Source organism: Sciurus carolinensis, chromosome 15, assembly GCF_902686445.1.
Source record: "Sciurus carolinensis chromosome 15, mSciCar1.2, whole genome shotgun sequence".
Taxonomy (NCBI): Eukaryota; Metazoa; Chordata; class Mammalia; order Rodentia; family Sciuridae; genus Sciurus; species Sciurus carolinensis.
In genome coordinates this window covers 28,945,856-28,970,408 of record NC_062227.1, presented here as the reverse complement: position 1 = coordinate 28,970,408, position 24,553 = coordinate 28,945,856, and the positions used below count along the sequence as shown (strand labels likewise).

At 37.1% G+C, this 24,553-nt stretch overlaps 1 non-coding gene and 1 pseudogene across 1 annotated transcript; both read right to left on the bottom strand.

The window, feature by feature from the left end:
• Positions 1-22,138, bottom strand: part of LOC124965350 (peptidyl-prolyl cis-trans isomerase D-like) — a 102,418-nt pseudogene extending 80,280 nt beyond the window's left edge.
• On the bottom strand, positions 4,868-4,976 carry LOC124965898 (U6 spliceosomal RNA). The gene has a single exon (XR_007105281.1). It is a non-coding gene; the product is annotated as a U6 spliceosomal RNA (small nuclear RNA).
• Positions 22,139-24,553: the final 2,415 nt, after the last annotated feature.

Here is a 24,553-nt window from a genome sequence, read left to right as displayed (position 1 = left end):
TCCATTCTCCTCTTACTTGCCCACCCCCCATTGTATATCATCATTCACTTATCAGGGAAAACATTCAGCCTTTGGTTTTTTGGGCTTGGCTTATTTCACTTAGCATGATATTCTCCAACTCCATTCATTTACCTGCAAATGCCATAATTTTATTCTTCTTTATGGCTGAGTAATATTCAATTGTGTATATATACCACAGTTTCTTTATCCATTCATCTGTTGAAGGGCATCTAGGTTGGTTCCACATCTAGCTTTTGTGAATTGAGCTACTATATACATTGATGTGGCTGCATCACTGTAGTATGCTGATTTTAAGTCCTTTGGGTATAAACCAAGGAGTGGGATAACTGGGTCAAACAGTGCTTCTATTCCAAGTTTTCTGAGGAATCTCCATACTGCTTTCCAGAGTGGCTGCACCAATTTGCAACTCCACCAGCAATGTATGAGTGTACCTTTTCCCCACATCTACAACAACACATACTGTTGCTTGTATTCTTGGTAATAGCCATCCTAATTGGAGTGAGATGAAATTTTAGGGTGATTTTGATTTGCATTTCTCTAATTACTAGAGATGTTGAACATTTTTTTATATATTTGTTGATCGCTAGTATATCTTCTGTGAAGTGTCTGTCCAGTTCCTTAGCCCATTTATTGATTGGGCAGGATCACCTTTAAACAAGGCTTTATTTATTTCTTCCATATTCAATTACTCCAAAAACTTCCTATTTGGGTTAAAGAAGAGTTGATAGTGCTGGCAATGTAGGCTGCCTGCCCCTGGAATTTTTGCATTCAAAACTTTCTCTACTCTGGTACTGAATACAATACATGCCTCTTAGGTGTGCTTGTGAATCAAGTAATAGTTCATGGTAGGTGAGGTAAGCCATACAATCAATTGATGTACTCTTACAGTTTAGATATTAGTTGTCTCCCAAAAACTCGTGTGTGGGACAATGCAAGAAATCTCAGAGGCAAGATGACTGGGTAACGAGAGCCTTAACTCAATCCATGAATTAATCCCCTGACAGCGATTAACTGAGTGGTAACTGATGGCTGGTAGGAAGTGACTGGAGGAGGTGGGTCATTGGAGGCAGGCTTTAGGGTATATATTTGGTGAGCTGAGCTTAGTCTCTCTATGCTTCCTGATATAATATCCTGGGTCACTTTCCTCTTCCATACTCTTCTGTCACAAAGGCCTGCCTCATCTCGAGCCCCAGGGAATGGAGCTGGCCATCTGTGGACTGAGCCCTTGAAACCATGAGCCCCCAAATAAGCTTTTCCTTCTCTAAAATTGTTCTTGTTAGGTCTTTTTAGTCACAGCAGCAAAAAAAAAAAAAAAAAAAAGTCTACTAAAACATGTACTAAATATAAAGTGTTTTTATCCAATAGTCTAAAAGCAAGAAAAAGCATCTTTTCAAATGAAGAATAGCTACTTACCAAACGAGACATAACTTTACATAAACATCCTAGTGACCTCCACTGTGATCTACGTATTGGATCTGGAAACTGGCTCCATTCGGTATCCACATCTTACATGGATATTTTCAGCAGCATTAAATCAGCTCACTCATAAAAGCAAAGCAGCAAAGATGTTTGGAATGTAGCCTGGATACACTGGAGTACCTCTCCAGCTCTGGCCTCTGACAACTCAAAGTTGGCAACTTTTTGGGTCATGAATTAAATGTGTTAGAATTAAATGTGTTAAAGTAGTAAAGCTAAATGTGAGACAGATGATAGATGATGGATGCATGGATGAATGGATGGATGGATAGATAGATAGATAGATAGATAGATAGATAGATAGATCTACAGACGTCCATCTCTTAAATCTTAAATCTACAGGGGCCATTGGAAGAAAATCCAAAAGAAGAATGCAATTCCGGAAATTTCATTGGTGGGGCAGCCCAACCACGTGAGTGGGAATTATCTTTTATTTTATGACAGAAATATGCCTTGAAAGTTAGATAACTTCATTTCCTGTTTTTCAGGTGCTGTAATAGTGGAGGTATGACATTGTTGGTGGGGTTGCAAATTAGTGCAGCCACTCTGGAAAGCAGTGTGGAGATTCCTCAGAAAGCTTGGAATGGTCCTACCATTTTACCCAGCTATCCCACTCCTTGGCCTATACCCAAAGGACTTAAAATCAGCATACTACAGAGATACAGCCACATCAATGTTCATAGTTGCTCAATTCACAATAGCCAGACTGTGGAACCAACCTAGATGCCCTTCAGTTGATGAATGGATAAACAAACTGTGATATATATATATATATATATATATATATATATATATATATACACAATTGAATATTACTCAGTCATAAAGAATAATAAAATTATGGCATTTGCAGGCAAATGGATGAAATTGGAGAATATCACGCTAAGTGAGATAAGCCATTCTCAAAAAACCAAAAGGCAAATGATCTCGCCAATAAGTGGATAATGATATATAATGGGGGGTGATATATAATGATGATATATAAAGGGAGGCAAGAATGGAGGAAGGAGGGACTGTATAGAGGGAAAAGAGGAGTGGGAAGGGTGGGAAGGGCAGGGGTAGGAAAAAATAACAGAATAAATCAAACAGCATTACCCTATGTAAATGTATGATTACACAAATGGTACACCTCTATTTCATGTACAAACAGAGAAACAAGTTGTACCCTTTTGTTTACAATAATTTTTAAAAAAGGAAAAAAATAGTGGGGGTATGAGATGTTCCACAAAAGCCCCTGTCAATCCAGGAATATTTAGAGATAAAATGACTAGATTATGAGACCTAAAACCTAATAAGTCCATCCTAGTTTGAATGGATTGACTGGGTGGTGACTGTCGGCAGGTGGAATGTGACTAGAGGAGGGGGGTCACTAGGGGATGCCCGGATGGGTGCATCTTCCCTGCGGCCCCTTCCCACTCCCTCTCTCTCTGATTCCTGACCCCACCACGAGCGAAGCATTATTCCTCCACCAGCCTCTTCCCCCATGAGGTGCCACCTCCCCTCAGGCCCAGAGCCATGGAGTCAGCCATCTATGGACTGAGACCTCTGAAACCATGAACCCAAGATAAACTTTCCCTTCTCTAAGTTGTTCTTGTCAGATATTTTGGTGACAGCAACATGAAACCTGACTAAAACAGGTACTATAAACAGGATGGCATCAATGCAGTGAGCCTGTATGAAGCCTTATTAGAAAAGTAAGATTATTAAGGTTCTCAAGAACTAAAATGTGACACAGAATCATAGCATTAATGTAATCCCTGAGAGCAATTGGTAGAGGTATCCTGCCTTCTCTTCCCAAAGAAAGAAGAAACAATTTGTGTTGTTCTAGCTGGTGATACAGAATTCCATTTGTGAGATCTTTAGATTTGTATCAGGGTCCAAGAATCCAATGCTGATTCCTTCAAGGAAATTAAAAAAAATAAAAACCTCTAGAACAACAACTGCCATTAACGTATTTGAATAAGGTTATGATAATCCATTTTTTTCCTCCAAAACCCCATCTATCTTTTAAATAAGCCAAAAAAATGAGATGTCATGAGTCTCTTTTCAATTCATTGATAACAGTATCTCCGACTGAAATTTCCCTCAACATTATAGCATGGCTAGTGTTTACTATCTGGGGAGACACAGAAGCTCCAGAGACTTCCATTTAACTTTCTATATAAACAGTCAGCCCACAGTGAGTGAGTCCTGAGGACAAGTCTGGAGATTTTTCTGGCGTATATTCCAGTCATACTCACAAGCCAAGAACATAACAACAAGGTGAATTTGAGTTTACTCTAGACTCCCATTGAGATTCCATTTGTTACCTGATCCCACAGACACAATCTGACCGGTGGTCCATAACATTCTGCTTTCCTGGGGGATATGTTCAATTCTATAGACTGAAATGCCTGGAAATTTTCATTTTCATAGAAATGGCCATGGACTTTTTTTGGGAAGGGCTAAGAAGAAACTTCTGATAATAAAGTAAGATACTTATTCCAGGTGCAGGACCCATTCTTTATTCAGGAGGTCCGTGGGTGTCAATTGACCCATCTCTGAAAATTGGCTGAGAAGCTAAGTTTCTATCACTGTTTACCAAGTAAGGTTCTTACACTCTAGATGGATAGATTTTTTTTCATAAATATTTCATAGAACCTGAATGGGAAGCCTACTCTTTTTATCCTTTGGTCAGTTAACCATAAAGATTGATGCAGGTCAGAACATTCTGTTTACCTCTGATGCCTATTTTGATAATGCTGTATTTTCAACCTTAAATATGTCCCCTAAAGGTCCATGTGTAAAGACATGATCCTAAGGTTGGTGCTATGGGGAGGTGGTGGAAGCTTCAAGAGGTGGGGCCTCGTGGGAGGTCTTTAAGTCATTGGGGGTGTGCCCTCAGGGGGAATGGCCCCACCTTTTTCTCTTTCTCTCTTCCCAGCCACAAAGTGAGCAATTTTTCTCTGCCAGGTGCTCCTGCTACGATTTGCTACTTTGCCACAGGTCTCAAAGCAATGGGGTCAAAATAAGCCTCTTCCTTTTGTAATTTAGTTATCACAGGTTATTGTTTTAGTAACAGAAAGCTGGATAACACAGATAACTATGCCAGCTACTAAAGTCCTTTTACATGCTCAACCTCTGCCACCCTAATATTCCATATCTCCTTGAAACCATGGAACTCATTTCAACTGTAGCACTTCTTCCAAGTATTCTTGCCCTATGGAGAAGTAGTCCAGAGATTTTTGAAGATGTAGGAACATCTCTTCCCAAACCTTGTTTTGATTTATATTGGTACATTGTAGTTTTACATAATCACAGGATTCATAGTTTGGTTCCATAATTGGTTATAGTAAATTGTGCTCTTATAAACATAGGTACATATGTATCAAAAAACACAGAATGCTATGTGAATTTGCATATCTTCTTTGCACAGGGGCCTTGCTAATCTTCTCTATATTGTTCCAATTTTACCATCTGTGCACTCAAAGCCAGTTGACAGACTGTTGGTTTCTCAGTGAACAGAGTGAGAGTATGGATGAACAAGAAGGATGGAAAGTAATTTTAGATAGAGCTCAACTTACTGATAGAGGTGAACTTAATAAAGATCCTGGATTCAGTAAATTTAGCTAGAGCAGCTGGAAGTGGTTCTAATTGTTGGAATTGTTGATTGATTTTAAAAGCTGGATTAATTTATGGTTTGAGCTACAACGAGTTCAGATGTTAGAAAAATCTCTGATATTGTATCCCCTCCTTGGTTTCTCACATATTTTAAATGTATCCTCTATAAATGCAAAGAAATCCTTAACTTTAACTTTTTGTGTGACATTTTATTTCCTTATGAAAAATAATTCAGAAGACAATATGGCAAAATGTTAATACATGTTAAATCCCCCTGTGTTTTCTGCATATTTGAAATTTTTATGAGCTCTCCACCTCCTTCCAGGTCCCAGTTAGAGGCCTGTTCTCCCAGCAGGAACAGAACATCAGTGTTCCTCATTCTGCCACCAGATACCTATTGTTGTGACAAAGCCCAGGAAAACATAACTCAAAGATGGCAGCTCCCTTCTTTCTGATGTAGAGCACTGTTAACCATCAACACCTACAACAGGATTATCAAGAGGACAACAGAGAAATAAACGAGCAGAAAAATTAACCAAACAAATAATGACTGGAAACTTCCCAAATTTACTGAAAAAAAAAAAATAACCAGCTCATAGAACAGAGGCTTTTTCTTGGGCACAGCACTGTGATAACTGCCACCTGGCTCATGTGTTGCACTCCAAGGGAGACAAACTGAGAGAACATCAGGCCAATTCCCACCCGCTCCCCCAACCCCTTCAGCCCCTTTAGCAGAGAAGTCATGAAAGAGAAGCTTGCCACAGTTACACTCACAACTCCAGAGTTATAGTTCAGGCTTTGTCTAGGGGAAGAATTAAGCTCTAAAACAGATAGAACATGGATAAAGTCAAGCCTAAGAGGACTTGTAAGAGCAATGGCGGTCCCGGTAAAAGGCAAAGGGCTAGATTTATGAATCTAACGAAGATGCAGCTAGGAGTGTTGACCAACAGAGAATCAGGAATAAGACAACTCCCCACTCAGAATAAATAGGAAGCAGTGGCTTCACAAACTACTCTTTCAAAGGAGATAGAACGTGATTTGATTGTTTTTAGAGCACCTTATATGCAAGGACATTGACGAAAACATTAGAGCCATCTACTTACAAATAGTGACTTTTAACATTTGGTCGTGGTCAGAGAAAAAGAAGAAGCACACCCAACCCAAACCACTATCATACCATGGTAACTAAGGGACTACTCAGTTTTACCTATGTAAGAAACAACATCAGGAACTTAATGCTTGGTGAGACAGACTTCACTCCAATAATCTGGCCAATCATTAAACCAATAAATAAGGATGCCATGGAGGCAGGGAGACCAGTACCAAATTGCCGTAGTATGTTATGAAAAATTTCCAATTTCTAGCAAAATTAAATTATGTGCAAAGAGACTTGAAAGTATTCTTCACACACCAGAAAAAAAAAATAGCAGTTAATAGAAATTACCCATAAAAGAACAAGATATTAGGTTGATTAGAAAATGAATTCAAAATAATTATTATAAACAGATTCACAAAAGAAAAAGAAACCAGGAGTAAAGAGGTAAAGGAAAGTACAATGACAATGTTGCATTGAATAGAGAATACTAATAAACATAGAAAATATAAGAAAAGAGCAAACAATTCTGAATATCCAGAGGGACATAACTGAAATTTAAACAATAATAGAGGGCTCATCGCCAGATTGGAACTAGAAGAAGAAAGAATTAACAAACTTGAAGACAGATTAATGAGACCTCACAAGTCAAAGATCAGGGGGAAATTTTTTTGATTAACAGAGCCTCTGGGATGTAGGACCCATTGAATGCAACAATATATACATAATACAATTTCCAGGAGGAGAGGAGAGAGAGAAAAATGAGCAGAAAATTTTACTCAAAGTTGTAGATGTTCAGAGACGGGTTTGCTGAGGGTGAGGATGAATGATGCCTACCCTACCTAGACTTACCCAGCGAGCTTACTCAGGCATTGGAGATCAAGCTCTGAAGGCACGGATCTAATTTTACTTAGGGTTGCACAGGACATATATAGGCACATTATCCAATCAGGTTAACTCACTTGTTTAAAGTATAACAGAGTCAGTCTATAGATGAACTATATGTCGAGGGTCCAGGTAGTATAAACAAACCAAGCATGCCTAAGCAATTCTGCCCAGCAACAGGTCTGAGACAAAGGACTGGGGGAATGGCAAACTCCTGCACACCGCATGAGACAAGACAGCACGGGCGAACTCACATCACAGCTTTCTTTGATGCATGACAGAACGAGGCCTCCCCTCAGCTCAAACTCAGTCTTAGCAACTGCAAAGACCTTCATTCCATGGCAAGTCTTTACCATTACCTCAGTTTCTCTGTTCAGACTGTTTGGCTTACTTAGACCATGGTGTCAGTGACTGCTGTCAGATAAGCTTAAGGAATGTTCCCTACACAAAGTAATGATGGCTGGAAACAAATTAGATAACTCAGAAGGAATGAACAAATCCCCTGAAAGACCCAAACTAACAAGATGAACTCAAGAAGAAATAGGCAATCTGAATCAAGTTAAAATGAGTGAAAGATTGAATTAGTAACAAAAAGATTACCCATAAAGAAAAACCAAGTCCCAGATGGCTTCACTGTGGTATTATATTAAACATTTAAAGACTGAATATCAATTTTTCATGAACTTTTCAAAAATAGAAGAGGAAACACTTCTCAACTCGTTTTCTGAAGGAATTATTTCTCTAATACCAAAACCAGACCAGACATCAAAAGAAAGGGAGAAAGCCATAAATGTGTATGCAAAAACCCTCAACAAAATGCTAACAGACAAAATACAGCAACAGATAGAAAGAATCGTACACCATGACCAAGTGGGACTTATCACAAAGGTTCAAGGCTGGTTTAATATCTGAAAACTAACAAGATAATCACTATAGAGCTAAAATTCTATTCCAAAGCACAAATATCCCTAAACCCAACACATCTTGATCACTAACCTACTTTGCATCCCTTCATCAATACATTGTCCACACAACAAATATTGATCTGCCCTGTAACAAAACAGCTTATTTCAGCAAGTTGTTTTCTTCCTTCCATTATATTTCTATTCAATGAGAGTGATTGCCTACTTTTTTCATAGACCCACAGTTGAATAAATGAATATAATTTCATTATCTTGACTTCCCATTTGACTTTCCCTTCACAGAAAAAAAATTTCCAGATTTGCACAGCTTCACTCTCTCTAAAAGTAAAAGGTAAGCACTCAAAATTCAGCAACCTATGATATATGAATACACAACCAGTGTTAAGTCCACATCACGTACAACCAGAAGAATGGGAATTTATACTTTGAGTATATACAATATGTCAAATACACTCTACTGTTATGTATATCTAAAAAGAACAAATAAAATTTTTCTTTAAAAAATTCAGTAAGCTAAAGTACTCCTTTCCATCTCTCTAAAGTACTCTTTTTTCTCAGAGCAATCAGCATCTCAGAATCTGCCCTTGGTTAAAAGAATGTAAGAGAAAGAAGAGCTAATGATTTCTACAATAGTTATCATGCTTCATTTAGTTTCTAATAAAATGACTTTATCCCTAGTATTGAGGTTAACATTCAAAAATATTTGTTAAATGAATACTAAGGGTAGAATTCCATATTAAACTCTCTGAAGAATCCAATATAGTGATGGGGTATAAAAACTGGGAAGTAAGGACTCAGTCTGACAGGTATCACTCTGGGATGTAGTCATGGAGTTGTGATGCTACTTGGGCCAAGTCATGTACTCTAGCTTTCAGTTCCCTTTTCTCAAAGGGAAGGATTGTCCATTTCAGGGACGACAATGAAGCTTCTCCTCAAGTGCCAAATCCAGTTGACTGATAGTGATGCCTTGAGTTCTAGGAAGAAGGTTGAGGCCCAGATCAGGTCCAGTGATAAGAGTCCTGTGTTCAATTTGTGATACACGTCATGATTATAAGTTAAAGAAGCTTTCAAAAGAATATGTAAGCTATTGGCCATCTCTAACCTATTTAGATGTAAGGACTACTCAATCTTTTTTAATAAAAAAAGATCAAATCTGATTTATCTTGCTCTCCATTCTATCCACACCCGTTATGCTAATAAAATTATGAGTATTTGCTTTCTTTTATTTAATTTGCCTTTAATTCTTGTTTTTTTAGGGCACAATACTTTTGTCAATGATCAAGAACATGTAGAATATTATTTTAATAATGTATTCAAGATTTAATTTGAAGTATCTATTGACTTTAATTATTCAAGGGAAAAAAAAATTAAGGCAAAGGTCATAAGTGTTGAATAATGATCCCAGGAGATATAAATGCTCATTTTCTGAATTCAAGTTATCATTTTATATCTCATCTTAAAATTATCAAATTTCTCCATTTTTTTTCCTGTGTTTCTAGGATAGTACTTTGAATTCATGTTTATAGACAACAATATTTCTATTAATATCAACTCTATTTTATGCTTTTTTTAATGTGATATATATTCTTTAATTTGAATACTAACCAAATAGTTTTTCATCAATCAAATCGAGTTGAAAAATTATTTAGTCTATTTTAATATTGCAGACATCAATACTTGGCCAAACATGACCCACCTAAGATTGAGGTCTGAAAGATTGTCCAAGTTACAATGGTGGAGTAAAACATTAGTCATTTCTTATGTTCCCAAGTCAGAGCATATTATTCATTTTAAAATTACCTTATCCCATTCTTCCTCCAGAAATCTAAAATTCTAAACAGTATTAACATTATAGTATTTTTCTTTGTCTATTACAATGATAACAATGTATTTTTCATTTTTTAATGAGAAAGGATATATGTATACATTGTTGCCAGTGATATATGAATTATTTAGTGACTCAAACAGGAGAAGTTAATTTAAAGTATTTATTCGTTTTACATGAAAACTCAGTAGATATATTTATCTGGCAAAACCAGGAGTCTAATAATCAAAAATTCTCCATTTTCAGGGTATACCGTCCTTGTTGTCTTTCCATTTTCACTTCATTGGCTCTTCAATCAATGATTTATAAACATATTATTTACATGCCATTCACTGCAACACTGGTTCAAATGACCATGACTCAAAGTCTCATTTTGCTCACCGCACCAATAAACAGAAGTCATAACTCAGGAATAGACTTCTCTCAGTTCTTCTGATAAGTACAAGAATCAAACAGGGCTGTTCCACATAGTCTTTTCCAAATTGGTGCAAATTACTTAATTTAAAATATACCATGAATAAGCCAAGTGTGGTGGCACACACCTGTAACCCCAACTGCCCTGGAGGTTGAGGCAGGAAAGTCACAAGTTCAAGGCCAGTCTCAGTAACTTAGCAAGACTTCGCCTCAAATAAAAAATGAATAAAGGGCTGGAGGTGTGGCTTAGTGGTTAAGCACTCCAGGTTCAATCCCTGGTACCAAAAATAAATATATTTAAAATGCATATTAAAATATATATAATAACTATAACTAAATAGAAATGGAAACTTTCCATGTCAAAGTAGAAAAGAAAACAGGATTTACTAAATCATCTTTTGTTAAGGAACCAAAGATTCACTTTGCAACACTTTAGTGCCATTTTGTACTACTTTTGCAACATCATAAGAAGTAATTAAGGTGATTTCTCAGTGTGGTCGTTTATCCTGTGTTTTTATAGCATTGGTTCCTGTTTCCAAGATGTCCAACATTTGTGCCAGCAGACAGTTAGAAGATGGCTCACTCAGCAAAGACAATATCTGCATCGTGGATTGAACAACAAAGGAATCAGGGAATCAACAAGTCAGTCAGGGATTAGCATTTTAAAAATAACTGCAAATTAGCTACAATAAAACACTGCATTTGAAAACTAAAACATACTTATTCTAACACACTTGCCCAATTTTTCTTGACGTGAAATTTTAAAAATGTATTTGTGATACCTTAATTGATAAGTATCAAGTACATAGCCACTGGTGACTGCACCTTAACAAGGCATTCAGGACGAACTTGGAACAAGTTAGAGTTTCTAAGTTCAAGAATCTCACACCCTATAGGGATACACAGATGGGTCAAGTGATTATTTCAGTCCTTGCTGGGGTAGTAAATGATATGTAAATCAAATTGAGAATCTCAGGATTATTTTCAAAGCTGAAGACATTGAGTTGGGATTTGATGGCAAAGTCCACATTAATTGGAAAGCAGGTGGTGGCTCATCATTCCATGCAGAGGGAAGAGCCCGGAGGAAGTCAGGAGAGTTTGACACAAAGCAAGACCCTGTTCAGCACTACTAGTGGTTCAGTATATCTATCAATGAGGCAAGAGCGGGAACTGGAGGTCATGTAATAAAGGAGCTTGCATGCTACAATGACCACCAACTCTATCTTGAAGATGGTAAAACATCTTTGGACCATTATACAGGTGGAATGTCATGTTCAGTCTTGTAGTTTAGAAATAATTCTCTGGTAGCAATAGAATTATGGGAAAAGGAAGCATCAGAGGAGAGAAATAGAACTATAATTAGAAAGTGATGGCAACACCGTAGATGAAAAGAAAATCAGGGACTGCGGTAGTTTGAATATGGTTTAAGTGTGTGCTCTCAAGATTTATGTTTTGGAAGCCTGGTCTTCAGCATGTTTTGAGGTGGTCAGATCTTTAAGAGGGATAATCTAGTAGATGTTGTTAAGTTACTGGGGAGGGACGGAGGGACATGCTGCTCTCAGAAAGGATTAACATAGTTCTTGTGGGGCTCTCTGTGCCTTCCTGTCTCATCATGTGATCTTCCTTCTCACAGCTGCTCCTGCCATCTGCCAGGAGGTCTTCACCAGGGCTATACCAATGCCAGTGCCAACAGGTGAGGACCTGTTGAACTTCCAGAACTATGATTAAAATAAACCAATTTTCTATATAAAGTCCCCAACCTCAAGTAGTCGGTTACAGTAACAGAAAACATACTAATACGGGGCCCAAACTAAGACAGTGGCATGAAAATAGAGATGGAGAATAGGAAACCCTTTATAACTGTCTACTTTTCTCCACAGTGCTACATAGCCTAAGCTTGTGCATCCCTGACTTAGACTACTACAGCAGCTTCCTATTAGGTCTCGCAGATTCTACTTCTTACCCTTTCAAACCATCCTCTTCGTCATTCACAAAATTTAACTTTCTCAAACCTATTTCCTGTCTTTTTTCTTTGTCCCATGCATTTTATTTACTCATTTTTAGTTTTAATGGTACATTGTGATTATACATAATAATCGAATTCATTATGACATATTGTACATGCACATAACAAAATTTAGTCAATTTCATTTCCCTAGGACCTCCTCTGCCCTCCCTAAAACTTTGAAAGATGACCAGGCTTGGTGGCTCATGCCTGTAATCCCAGTGGCTCAGGAGGGTGAGGCAGGAGGATTGTGAGTTCAAAGCCAGCCTCAGCAACTTAGCGAGGCCCTAAGCAACTCAATAAGACCTGCCTCTAAATGAAGTATAAAAAGGGCTGGTGATGTGGCTCATTGGTTAAGAGCCCCCTGGGTTCAATCCCCTGTACAAAAAAAAAAAATTTTTTTTGAAAGACATCATCACTTAAGAGAAAATATCTGAGAGCATAATGTACTAGGTCCTGACCTGTCCCATCATGTTTAGTTCCTTCGACCTCTTGCCTCTTACCACACTGTTCATACTATGCTACTGTCACCATGAAACTACTTGCCATTACTCAAACATGGAGTAATAATTTATGTCCACATGGCATTTCTATTTCTTCATGTGGATTTATCTTAGTCACGTTCCTCTTTTGAAATTCCACCTACATTTCAAGGGCCAAATCACAGTCTACTGCTCCACAGATCCTCTGTGTCTCCAGTAGTTTTTATCAGCACCACATTCTGTATGACTATATTTTTTATTGTACTTACTATAGAGAGATTGCCAAAACACAGCTGTATGTCTATTATTTCATTGGATTTACAAATCTGGGGGAACAGAGGTGAGATCTATACTTGTCAACTTTCTTGACAAAAACCTATTCAAACTGATTTTGGCCAATAGAGACTTTTTCAGCACTTGTAACTCCAGAGTCCAGGGACAATTATATTCCAGTGTTCAAATAATAGTGACCAAGATCTTGCTCATTTTTCTCCATCCCAATGCTGTATTTGCCTCTGTGGGTTTTTCATGTTCTCTTTTGAATATGTGCTTCTTCCTTACAGTAGCAAAAGATGGCCCATAATAGTTTAGGCTGCTATCATCCAAGTGTACTATGTTAGTCAGCTTTTCATCACTGTAACAAAATTAAAAAGATAATTTACTTATAAAGAGAAAAGTTTTCTTTTGGTTCATGGTCCTAGAAGTTCTGGTCTGTGGGGAGCCACCCATATTTAGCAGAATCAGCCTTGACTGAGCCATGGGATGCAGAGGTCTACTCCCAGGAACTGGCGGTCCTGAGAGACCATTTCAGATAGCCTGGGGTAGGTGACTATGTACAGAGGTGGCTCATCATCTGAGGAAATGTTAATCCTCTAAGCAAATGGCTTCTCTAACTCCACCCCATCCTGTTCCTCACAGATGAAGCCCCTACCAGTCTGCCTTTATCTGTGCAACTATAAACAAAGGGAAAGTGGGCTCCTCCATCTTGTTTTTGAGGCCAGATCTTGGCATGGCCAATCTGTCACATCCCCTCCCATTTAAAAAGATTATTGGCTTCTGTGTTTATTTCATTAGATAAGTTTCTTAGTGATTAATCAATAGCCAGCACCATCCTCCATCAGAAACCCTTTCCCTTGTACATGCTGGACATGACAGGAGAACCCCCCACACCCGTCCTTGATCAGGCAGACCTATTGTTTTTAGGCCTCTCATGGGGTTTCAGATGGCAAAGGTGGGAAGCACATGGCAGAACAAAACTGCCCACTACATGACCCGGAAGAAAAGTGAGAGGAGAGGCTGGGCCCACAGTTACCTTCAAGGACACATCCTCAGTGTGCCCTAAGAACCTTCCACTGCCTCCTGTGGTACTGCCCTGGGAACCAAACCTTTAACACGTGGGCTTTGGGGGAACATTCCAGAATCAAACCATAGCTTTAACCAAATCAAACAGAAAGAGAAATTCTCCTTTTTTTATGTTTATATGTTAATCCCTGACAAGTACTTGGTGAGCACAAGTAGGTCATGTGCTCACCACTGGCCAGTCACTATGTCTCCTTGCAACCAGTCACTACAGTAACATTCCCTCCTGTGTGCTCTCCCACTGCCCTGTCTTAAGTCACATCTACAAATTCTTTGATATGCCTCTTCCCAAAAGGAAGAACTTAATCTCTTCTTCTCTTTGGGTGGTGCTGGATTTAGTGACTCACTTCTAATGAATATGGCAGAATGATGTTATATCACTTCTGGTATTGGGTCATAAAAAAGACTGTGGCTCCTGTCCTGGGTGCTCTCTCTCCCTCCCTTGGATCACTCACTCTGGGGGAGCTAACTGCCCTGTAGCAAGGACTCAGGCATCTAGCATAGGGATGACAGACAAAATATGGAACACCCAGTTAAACTTAAATTTTAAATAAACTACATATAATATTTAAAATACTTTTTATTTATTCATATTTTATGCAGTGCTGAGAATCGAACCCAGTGCCTCACACATACTAGGCAAGTGCTCTGCCACTGAGCTACAGCCCCTACATATAATTTTTAATATAAATATATACCAAATGTAATACTTCAAAACTTTCCATAGTTGTCTGGGACTGTGGATAGTACCAAACCCCATAAATATCATGCTTTTTCCTATACAAACACACATAAATGTAATGCCCCTTCCATGTTAACTAAGCACTTATCATAAACTTCAGTGGTAACTTGCAATTTGAGGAGTGATAGCAAAACTAGCAGAATTTTTTTCCTACTTTGTAATTTGATGGCTAGAAAATTTTATATTACCACAAATTTTAGTAACCTCAGCATAAGATTTTTTTTCTTTCCTTATTGAGAACTTTTCCTCTTTATTTAAAGGAAACATTTACAGCTTGTCTTTGGCATCTCCAATTTTCCAGAAAAGCTGCTTTCGTGACTTGGGGCCATTATTAAGTAAAATAGGGTTACTTGAACACCAGCCTACAATCTGGTGAGATGACTACTAGATGACTAACAAGCTGCTACCATATACAGTGAGGATTCACTGGGAAGAGGAAAACCCACATCCCAGGTGAGGCAGAGCAGGACAATCCAGATTGCATCATGCTACTCATGTGGTGAACAAGTCAAGATTTATGAATTGCTTATTTCTGGAATTTTCCATTTAATAGTTTTTGGACCACAGTTGACACAGTAACTAAAATCACACAAAGTGAAACTGCAGGTAAGACTAATATATATATTTGGACCACAGTTGACACAGTAACTAAAATCACACAAAGTGAAACTGCAGGTAAGACTAATATATATATATATACATATATATATACATATATATACATATTTATATATATGTATATATATATGTATATATATATATTTATATTTTAATATATATATATTAAAGTCACATAGGGAAGAAGATGTGGCCAAGGCTAACCAATTTCACTTAATACTACTCTTTCTTGCATTACTTCTGTGCATGTTCAGAAATTTTTGACGTTCTTTTTTTTCTTTATCTATCTTCATTTTTTTCCATACTTCAGAGCTATAAAACTATTTTATGATCTCAGGCTTAAAAAAAAAAGATGTCACATTATCATAATTCACAAAGAAATTTTCCCTGCAGAAGAGGAGTCTGAGGTAAGCAGGTATAAGGAAGAAAGGTCAGACGGTCAGACGAGTGGGAATGAGGGTAAGGGGAGTTAACTCAGCAATATTAGAGACTTAAAGAGGAAGCAGCCTTATACACCCTCTGTTGGTGAGGAGGAAATTTGTTACTGTCTGTGGCACTAACAATGAGTCGATCCTATACCCTTCCATTCAAATCAGATACACACATAAACCTGAAAAATCTTCCTCTCGTTACAAGGCCCTTTCTGTTACAAAATGATAAGATAATCAGTGAAAAACAAAGTCAGATTGCCTGACTAGGCTGTGTTGGTTGTACGTGCTGGACTGGGCTAGAATTTAATTACATTTAAGTGACAGTAACCTTTCTCATCCCAATTTGACTTAGGTTTCTGTTTCTCTAGTAGAGAAAAAGAATATTCTCAAGCCAAAATTCACAAGATAGAATGTCCAATAATTCACTTGGATACTGGTTGAAATCTTGGAATCTTCTTTAATTTCTCTAATGATTTGCTTTTATTTTTCTAGCTCAGTGTCCTCCAATATCTTTTACCAGATTTTGCTTTTTTCCTCCATAGTTTCGAGGTCCTCTTGACTATTAATTAGTTTGACCCTGTTTGATAATGTGGTGAGTCCTAGGTAGTCTGGAATAGTTGGTGACATCATAGTAAGAGCCCAAATTGGTGAGATTAATACTAAGAGAAAAAAAATAGATATGAGACTTCTAAAACATCCATCATTAGAGTCCTCACATCTTACACCTTTTCTCGAGAAATTAACAAAGTGACGAATTCCCTCCCACAGGACTCCCACCTATACACACAAACACACTTCTACATATTGACTTTCTTCTAATCCTTTACATCTCAGTGTTTGAAAGAGATGCAAAACATGGGTGGTACATTAAACCTGGCTTCAGAAGCCTACGCACAAGCACACAAATATTCATGATAAAAGGCACAGCAAGGAGAGTGTCCATTTAGTGAACATTTGCATTCATTTGAAAATATCAGAATTGCTTTTCCTGACAAATGTGGCACCTGAGGGGAGAGAGCTATCAATAGAGCAGGTTATTCCAGACACAAGGAAAAACATATGCAAAGACAGTAAGAAGGAAAGATTGGTATACTCAGAAAAGTGTATGGAATTGACTTCGGCTAAGGCATAAAGAATGGATGAGGAAAAGTTTTTAGTTTGAGTTCATCCCATTTATTGATTCTTGCTTTGATTTCTTGTGCTCTAGGAATCTTGTTAAGGAAGTCTGATCCTAAGCCAACATGATGATTCAGGCCTACTTTGTCTTCTATTTGATATATAATGGGGGTGGAGGGTGGAGGTGAAAGAAGAATGGAGGAACTTTATATTATGTAGAGGGAAATGAGAGGGAGGAGGAGGAGGGTATAAAAGATGATGGAATGAGACAGACATCATTACCCTATGTACATGTATAATTACATGAATGGTATGAATCCACATCGTGCACAACCATAGAAACGAAAAACTGTATCCCATTTGTGTACAATGAACCAAAATGCAGTCTGTAAAAATAAAAGATAATTTAGGACTGGGGATATAGCTCAGCTGGTTGAGTGCTTGCCTCGCAAGCACATAGACCCTGGGTTCAAATCCCCAGCACTGCAAAAAAATAAATAAATAAATAAATGAAAAATAATTTTAAAAAAGAATGGGTGAGGAGGCAGCAGGAACACAGCCATTCAGTGGTGACCTAAGAATTCCCAGGAGGTGTTTGTGTTTCATCCTTTCAAACCCAGGGAGCTACTGCTTAGTACTTAAGCAAAGCAGTGATGTGAACTGTGCTTCAGAATTTGGTTCTTATTCTACGAAAAAAAAAAAAAAAAAAAGAAGGAGGAGGAGGAGGAAGAAGAAGAAGTGAAGGAGGAAAGAAAAAAATGAACCTCCAAAGTAAGAATTGCAGGAGTCCTTGCAAGGACTCACAGAACAATCACTTTTTTTTTTTTTTTTGGCGGTGCTGGGGATTGAACCCAGAGTCTTGTGCACACAAGGCAAGCACTCTACTGACTAAGCTATCTCCCCAGCCCAGAGCAACCACTTTTGAAAGTGCATTTGCAGGTATTTTCCCCTTTCACCTTCACAGAGACTCTAACTCTTTTACATGGTAGATGTATGCCCTCCGGCAAGACACTTAAATCAGGGTCCCTATCTGTATGTAGCATGGTAATAATAGTAGTGCCTACTTCATGTGTTGGAGGTTTAAATGATACAATGTACCTACTGCATAGAAAGTTTTCAATACGCATTAGCTTTATAGTTACCACTATTATTGTTTTACAATAATGAAAATGAGACTGGGCAAAGGTAAGTAATTTGCCCAAGGTAACTGAGTTAGGAAGTGCAAGAGTTAAATTCAACCACAAGTCATTGGCATAATCTTTCTGTGGTGCAAAGCAGATTATGTTGCTAGAGAAAGATTAGATAAATTAGAGACCTGAAAATGGTAAATTGATTAAATAAATTGTGTACATCCTTGTCACGAGACATTATACAAACCAATTGTAGTGATGTAAAAGAATTGTTTTATTCTCTAACCTGGAAAGATAATCAAACTGTATTAATTTTTTTGTATTTTGTAACACTTTTTATTAAGAGGGAACCTATATTGGCATTTCTAAATTGTAAACAATGAGGAAATGAAAAGTCAAAGGAATCACATTAGTGATCATATACAGACAAAAACTCTTTACATTGTCTTTTTGCCTTCATACAATAAATGCACAGTATTTAAGAAAAATTGAATCCTTACTAAGCAAACTATTTATATATATATACCGCCTTCTCTTTAACTTTCTCTGCCTTTATCTTCTGTTTGACTTTCAGCAATTCTGCCTGGATGGCTTTATCTTCTGGTGCTATCTCCAGAGCTTTCTTGAGATCAGCTGATGCCTTGATCATATTCTTTTAATCCTTGCCATCCTTGAGCACAGTGATACAGTGCTTTGGATTTTGATGGGCCCATTTCAAAAGCCTCTAAACAACTGTCAATTGCTCCCTGGCAATTTGACATTTTCAGTTTACAAGCACCAATATTCAGTACACAGCTTATGGTTATAGATTGCAGCCCGGACCTACCTGCTTTCTCAGTAACAGCCTTTGAACTAACCACGTATCTTAAAACCTTTGCTTATTTTTTAATAGCCATTTCTCCGTTCTGGGATTTGGAAAAAAAAAAGTATTTCCAAAATTTTTAAGTGTTTTATTATTAATAAAATTTTATCTACATCTTTTCAGTCTATATCTGCATGGGAAATCTGGATGACTCTTGCCAGAGCCATCTTTTAGGAATATTCCCCAATCATCCCCTTATTTCAGTTCTCCACATTCTGCAATAACACATATTTTGAAGGGTTTTTCACCTTTCACTTCTATATTTTCCAGTATCCTTGCCACATCTCTTCCTTTAAGTACTTGACCAAACACCACATTTCCCATCCAAATGAGGGGTCAGACCAGTGGTGATAAAGAACTGAGAACCAATCACATTGATGTCTGCATTTGCCATGTTCAATAAACCTTCCCCATCATGCTTAGAGTAGAAATTTTATCTTCAAATTTTTCACCATAAATGCTTTCTCCACCTGTCCCATTCTGATCTGAGAAGTCTCCACGCCAAATTATAAATTTCTTAATAATTCAATGAAAAGGACACCCTTTGAAATAGAGGTTTCTCAGTCCTGGGTCCAATGGCTTTTTCTCTTGGACACAATGCATGAAAATTTTCTGCAGTTTTTGGTACAATATCTGCAAACGATTCTAATACAATATAACCAACTTGCTCCTCTCCAAGATTCACATCAAAGAAGACTCATGGGTTATTGGGACTAGAAGTCTTAGCTTGTGAGGATGGCTACACACCTGGATTTGCAAGTACGTGTAGAAGTGGGGACCACAAACCTGGCACCCCACCAGCAGCTCAAACTCCACTGCCTATTATTATGTATTTTAAAAGTTAAAAGTGTACACTAAGATATTTTTAGGATGAAAATAGGGGAAAATTCCTTAACAGATGTATACAACCAAGGCTTTTCCGTGCACTGAGAGTTAGAGTGAATTTTTCTTATTACTGTGCTCACTTATCTATATTTTAATGTGTCTAGACTGAGTATGTTTTGATTCAAAATACATCTTTTAAACTCCTACTCCTTCCCTCCAAGTAAAGACCTTATCCTCCATTGCATACCTATCTTGATTCCTGATACATATGACCCCCTTTATAAGGTGATACTTTCAGCCGAGGAATAGACCTTGGCAGAACATGTGATTTGCTCCCAGCAGATCATGTGTGTGCAACTCAGCCAGGTCCTAAGCAAATTAGTGAGACCCTGTTTCAAAATAAAAAATAAAAAGGGCTGGGGATATGGCTTGATGGTAAAGCATAGCTGGACTCAATCCCTGGTACAAAAAAAAAAAAAAAAAAAACATTGTCAATGGTTACCTGATTGTTTATATCCTTTTACTATTACAAATACCTGCTATTAATGTGGATGGACAAATATCTTTTCGATGTCTCCTTTCAATTATATATACATATATATATATATATGTAAATCCAGAAGTGGATTTTCAATTATATATATATATATAATTGATGGATATACATTGATGAATATATGTATCTCCATCAATTATATATCTCCAGAAGTGGATTTTCTGAATCAGATACCATTTTTTACAAAGATTCCCTTTACTCTTGTAAATGATTTTGGCAATCCTGTTGAAAATGATTTACCACACATGTGAAGGTTTATTTCTGGGCTTTTTATTCTATTCCAAGGGTCTATAGGTCTATTTTTATGTTAGTAAAACACTGATTTGATTACATTTGTTTGTAGTGAGTTTTGAAATCATAAAAGTATGAGAATCCCAACTTTGTTCTTCTCCAAGATTTTATTCCCTGAGGTCCCTGGAGATTCCATATGAACTTTAGGATGGAGTTTTTTCTATTTTGGAAAAAATAAGAAATATAAGGAAACTTTTTGGAAATTTCATTTAATCTACAGGTGCTTGGGTAGTATTTACATCTAATACTAAATCTGCTAATTCAAGAATATAGAATGCCATTCCACTAATTGAAATCTTCTTTAATTTCTCTAATGATATTTTTCTAGCTTTGTGTGCTATAATATCTATATTTGATTTTGCATTTTTCCTCTGTAGTGTTTTGAGGTTCTCTCGATTATGACTTAGTTTGATCTTATCTGATAAATAAAATGTCTATTTTTGGAGCTCTTCAATATGGCATATAAGGAGTAATATGTTATGGTTGGTCCTGGATAATTCAGTAGTTTAGAATAGTTGGTGATGTCATGGATTTCATGGCTCAAGTTGGTGAAATAATGCTTATGTAATGATGGCAGAGTGTGTGTGTATGTGCGCGTGCGCGTGTGTGTGTGATTTCTGAAAAAGCAAACCTCAGAGTCTTCACCTCTTATCTCTTTTGTCAGTGGTTAGCAGTTTTTCTGTGGAATTTGATTTACAGAGATGACAAAGTGGCTATTACAGCATGAGATAAGATTATCTCATGATAGATAGATATGGGAACATAATTTTTTAAAAGTTTCCTTAGGCTTACATTTGAGTATAACCTATTTATATATTATCATCCACCTTCACACATTTTTCAGTAATATCCCCTGAGATCCCATATACCCTAATGTTCTTTCCACTGTATTCCCTACAGAGGTTATAAACACAGAAGTAAACAGCCAGTAGCAGCTTTTACAAGGGATTGGAAACTGAGAGCCAGGACATAAATAAGCCATGAATGTGTGAGAATGTCCAGTGCCCTATGAGATATCCTAGTGAATAAAAAAGAACTGTGTTCTAGTGAACACAATCTGAATTGACCTCCAGTACTGCATTTTTAAATTACAAGAATATTCAAGTAGCTAGGACCCATGACTTAAAAAAAAAAAAAATGGAGAGGTTATGCTGAAGCCAAGTCAAAATTAAAAGTAAGCAACAACTACCAGTCTCATGAATCAGTATCTAGTAATGGTAATCATTGCCAATAGCTGTAATCAGAGTGGAAAGTAGGACCCATTATGAAAAGAACCTCTTAAAATTAAATCCAGTCATATCACTCACTTAAAATGGCTCTTGAGAATCTTCTGAATGAAGCTGAACCTTCTGTGGGATCCATCATGATCTGCCTCATCTCTTCTTCTGTCTCACAACTCTCATGCCCATTTCCCCACAGCCCACAGTCTGCCACATCACACTTCCCAGGATGACCATGTCTCTCAGCTCCTGGTCATTGGACATGCTGTGTCTTTCCTTAAACTCCCACCTTTGCCTTCGTCTGCCAATAGGTAACTCCTACCCAACCTTAAGGGCTCAAAACTACACTGGTAACTCCTCCCTGGGGGTCCTTTTGCACTTTGTCGGTTTATTTATTTGACATTCCTGCAGTGAACCACAATGTCCTTCAGGGTTGACTGTCTGCCATTTTATCCCCAGGCTTAGCCCAGTGCCTGACACAGAGAAGGAACTCAGCACGTGTTTGTTAAATGAACTCAGTATCTACTTAACTAAAAGTTAGACCTTCACATTGAGCTTTAAAATTCCAATATATGCAGCTTAGAAAAGAATGGAAAGGTAGTGATGGTGAACTATGAATTCAGGATGAAATTATTAAATAAGTCAGAGAATCACTTTGGCTAAATGATGCAATTCATAAAAAGGCCTATTTCCACAGGGATGATGGTTCCAATGAGAGGCCCTGGGATCCTGCTCCTTTCAGTTTGGATTATTTCTCCCCAAGTCTCTCACCCCTCTTGCAACCCTTTCTAATGGTGTTATCATCTCTACTGGTGGATTTACCTGCAACTCTGTGAGTCCTTTGAAAGTAATGACCATGTCTTTCTATCTATGTTAAATGAATGAACAAAGAAACGAGAGGAAGACATAAATCTTTTTGTACTAAATAAGATGACATCAAACTATATAAAGTAAAAACCATTACAAATAAAAGCAGAAATGGCAGTTATGAAATCATGAGATATTTTAACACACCACTATCCATCTTTGACATATCAATGCAATAAAATATAAAGAAGGGCATAGAAGAATTGAACTACATAACAAGGTTACATTAATATATACTGAACTTTGTAACCCCAGAAATAGAAAATGCTTCTATAAATCAAACGTTTACAAAAATGGATCCTGACTAGGCCACAAAGAAAACAATTTACTGCTCAAACCGCAAAATCACAGGACAGATTCCTGAAGGAAATACAAAAAAAAAAAAAAAAAAAAAAAAAAAAAAAAAAAGAAGGGAAAATTAAAGAGAGTGAACTAAGAGAAGTTTCAAAACATTTAATTTATATTTGGAATGTAAATTATATTTTCTTAAGCGATTTAAAATGCTGTGGCAAAAAGACCATTTACAGGCAAGGAAAATCATCATAAAAGCAAGTTGATGGGTTTAATTAAACTTACATAAATCAAAAACTCAACAGACAAAATTAAATGGTAAACAATAACCTCTTAAAAAATGCATCCTAGAAATGTTAAAATATTAACATCCTCAAAAACAAAGATCTCTCACAAACCTATAAGAAAAATACTAATAACTATTTTAATGACAAATGATAATAACATACAGCTCAATAATGATGAAATTAAAGGGGGTAAATAAATATTTAAATGGTTTAGTATCACTAAGATAGAAGCAATATCTAAAACAAAATACTGTACTTTGTGTTTATTCTCTTGTTTCTTTGATGCTTGTTTTCGGTGCTAATAAGATTCCAGTGAAAGACATACTCTAGCAGTCTGTTAAGATGTTGTTAATTTGCCCAACTGTTCTGGAAAGCAATTTAGAAGCCTTGTACAATGGTCTTAGAAAGGTTGAGCAGAGGAAATACCAGACCAAGGAAATAGTCATAATTTCATCCTCATATTTATGCATAAAACATTCTTTCATAATATTATTCATAAAAGAACTCCTCTAATGTCAAACAATAGGGAAATAGTAAATTGTAGTGTGCCTACCTAATGCAATATTATGAAGCCATTGAAATTACATCTATAAAGATTTTAATGGCATAAAATTTTTTACAGTTGTTCCAATCCAGTTGCTATAGAACAAATTAGTCCTAAATGTGATGTCCTTAGGCAATCAAAGGATATTTCCGAATATAATATAACCCAAAGGTTAGTTCTGTGGGTTGACTTTGCAGTTCTCCAGATTCACAAATATTTGGTGAGGTTTCAGGAAGAAATGACAGGTCCAAATGGACTCCCTCATTTGCCCGGTCCTGTGTTCTCCACAGGAGCCTGTCTGTAGGGTTCCTTAGACTTCCTCAGGGAATTGGGATAGGAATCCAAGAAGAAAGGCTCCAAGCGGCAAAAGCTCAAGCTATGGACCTCTTCAAGTCTAGCCTCAGAAGTTATAGCATTACTTCTGCTCCTGTTTTATTGGGAAGAACAAATCCTATGGGCAGCCTGGACCTCTCAGTGGGAGGACTGGCAAAGAGTCTGTGACCATTTCAATCCATTCCAGCAAGAAAAAATTAAGCAAACGTAAAAGGAATATATACATGATCATATGCATCTTATACTCTCTATGAGTAAAAAAACAGGCATACAGTTGTCCCTCAGTATCCATGGGGAATTGGTTCCAGTAACTCTACAGATCCCAAAATCTGAAGATGCTCAAGTCACTTATAAAAT